The following is a 3,437-nucleotide window of genomic DNA, read 5'->3' as shown; positions in this document are numbered from 1 at the left end:
TTTCAGAAAGCTTGAAAAACTTGATGAATTTGAGAATTGATCAAATGAAATGATCACAAATTGCTAATCGATCACTCGACTAAACAATTCAAATGCATAATCGGTTCAAATCTGAAGATCAAGAGTGATTTTCAAAACCAAAAAGCGCGGAAAATTTTGAGTAAAATTACTACTAAAAAAGCAAATGATTCAAAAACAAAAATCAGATCAATGCAGTTTGAATCTTGCTCTGATACCAATTGATGAGAATTGTTATCGAGATTTAGAAAGCAATCATGATTATGTGAATGAAAAGTATGAACACAGAGAGTAAATATTAATCAGATCTTATATTGATGAAGAACTGATTACAGTGTTTAAGCAGAATGAATACTCGTAAAAGCTTTTTCTACTTCTAACCTTAGTCCCTATTTATAGGCAACCCGAGTGTACAAAAAATATACTAAGTCTATAGCAATACACTTCCCACAAAAGATGACTTAGTAAAATAACTAACATGCGAAAACAAAGAAACAAACACTTCGACTTTTACAACACATAGACTCTACATATTTTCACAAGAAGTTGAAGATATCTAGCTGTTAAAATAACCCTAATCACCGACATCCCCAGAAGTTTGTGAAATTCTATCAATTATAGTGTTATATGTAATATGAACCTCAAACTACGAAACAGTTGATACAAATTATCGATAGAACAAGTCATTCAATGTTTTTAAAATAAAGTTGTCAATTGAGAAGATTAACGATGGATTTCTGAAACAAGAATATAAAAATATTATGATTTAGCATCAATTAGTGAGACAAATCATGGTGTATGAAATATACATACATTCAGTATGATTTGGAGAAGATGACTATGGGGTGAGAAGAGACAAATTTATTGACAAAACGATGGACAATTCTTCTGCACTACAGATATATATGATGGTGATTATTAACAAGATTATGAAAATGAAAGGTATGGTGGTGGATCTAGCCATTTTTGGCACCAGTTTTGCAACAATTTTGATTACTTGTTGAACTTTGATCGTCTAATTGAGAAGAAATCGATACAAAGGTGGGATATGTGGAAGTTGGAGCCATATATGATGGCGGTTGTGTAATATTTAACAGTCAAATATGCGATTGGAAAAGAAGGCATTGTGAGTCTAAGATCCTCGCTAGATCTAAGTGATCCATAGAGGTGACTGGAAGGATGTTTTCAGATTTGATAGACCGATACATCAACAATGGTGAAGTTTGATTCCGCTAGAGGTAGGGGCGGTCATTGGAGGGTGAGGGAGGTGGTCGATGGAGGAGGGATGTTGTCGATACCAGAGGGAGTCGTGAAGAACACAAGAGAAAGAACGGTGTGAGAAAGAGAGAGAAACTAATTTTGGGTATATTTTGATTAAATGATTATTTATTTTATGTAATATTCTTTTCTTTACCAGATTTTTTCTTATGGTCCATTAATAAAAACCTAAAATGTCATCAGTTTCATTCGTATTTACAATAATTCCATGATCAATCAAAGCCATCCATAATCCATTCCGACGTTTCACCTTTAGTTCTCGAGAAACTAGGAGTTGTCAAATGATCATTTCTCTCTCTCTCTCTCTCTCTCTCTCTCTCCTATATATATTGGTTCCATTGAGATTAATAAAAAAATTAGAGATTGTGAGATAGGTAGATAGCCCTTTGATATTATGATCTTTATTTGTAAAATCCGTCAGTGCCATAATTGTAAATACATAGTTAACTATTCAAATTAACACCGTTAGTAACCATTTTATGGTTAGTATTGTAATTTTAGAAAGAATCATATTAGTTTTGCAGAGGCTACGATACTGTAAACGCATATACTCTTATTTTTCTTTCTCGATCAAAATATTAGTTAGAAACACTTACGAAAACCCCTTTTTTTCTTTCTTTATCATATTGAGCCCTAGTTTTTGTTTGTTAGTTGTGTAAATTAAGTTTGAAAAATCAATAAATGTCTTCAGGAGAAAATCTAAACGAAGTCGCATCTTCGTTAATTGAAATGAAATGTTAGAATGCGAGTAATTTTTAATTTTATTGATAATGCATGTTTGTTTTTAATTAGTTAACTATAGTTTTATGTTGATAATGATGATTTTTGTTTTTGATCCTGTAGGTTTTCGTCATTCTTACTTTATTTTTATGATTTTTTTTGTTTAAAGGTCATCTGTTTTTAATTATGTTTGATTGTGGGGGTTTTTGTAACATCCTAAAATTTAAGACCAAAAATTTCATTTTTAATTAATTTATTATAAAACCATTTAGTATAAAAACATCCATAATAACATCCCATGTGAAACCAAAGTGTCAATAATCAGAACATGTTATCATAAAACAGTAATCCCAAAGATCTCATGTGCAGAAAACATAGTGTGATACGCTGCGATCATGCCCGATCCTTTCCTTTTGAAAACGAAGTACCTGAAACAAAAACTGTAAACTGTAAGCATGAAGCTTAGTGAGTTACCCAGATACCACATACCATACATATCAACTGAGCCATATCAATCATATATTAGTAAGTTGGTATGTGTCGCACATAGTCTTGCTGTCATGCAATTGGCCACCACGCGGCCTTTCTTGCCAAGCCAGGAGCCACCCCTGGGTCCTATGGACAAGTGCCAAGAGCCACCTTCTAGTCTTCCGTGCAAGTATCACAAAAGACAACTAGCATAAATACTACTCTACTTAGCTAATGTGCATATAGTGTGCCAAGAGCCACCTCTTGGTCTTTCATTAATACTGCCTAAGGCTAACCCCCAGGTCTTCCTACCATACATTATAGCATACAGTATGCCAGGAGCCATTTCCTGGTGTTTCATAAGTAATGCATATGGCTAACCGCCAGGTCTTCCTACCATACATAACTAAATGGGCCTCATTAGTGCCTTAGACCCATACAAACAATGATGAGACTCACCTCGCAAGGTTGAATGCAGAATCCCACTGATAAACCTCTGATTGCTAGCTGGCAGATCCCCGAACTGTTGATCTCTCGACTCCCCAAACTACTGATCATTATACAAATTATATAAGTCCGGGATTCTCATAATCTAACCATAAATCATCTCTATGGTAAAAGACCATTCTGCCCCTCACATACTCTTGCTCCCAAAATGGACTCTACCTCCACTCTTGTCCCAAAAGATAAACACTTCCACAAGGCCCAATGTATGGCCTAATTACCAATTGGGCCCAATACTTTCATATGGGCCTAAACATAAGGCCTAATAATGCTTCTCTAGTCCAAAAGTGCAATTCAGATGACCCATTAAGGCCCAAAGTAGCACAGTCCAATAAATGGCCCAAACAATACAAAGCCCACAACTGATGAGTACACGAGGCATAATCGGCTGTACGCAGCGCGTACAGGATGTTTGGCTTATACGCTGCACATACGGGCTTGTACACCCA

Source organism: Lactuca sativa, chromosome 5, assembly GCF_002870075.4.
Source record: "Lactuca sativa cultivar Salinas chromosome 5, Lsat_Salinas_v11, whole genome shotgun sequence".
Lineage (NCBI taxonomy): Eukaryota > Viridiplantae > Streptophyta > Magnoliopsida > Asterales > Asteraceae > Lactuca > Lactuca sativa.
The sequence above is the reverse complement of the archived record's forward strand: the minus strand, read 5'-3'. Positions refer to the sequence as shown.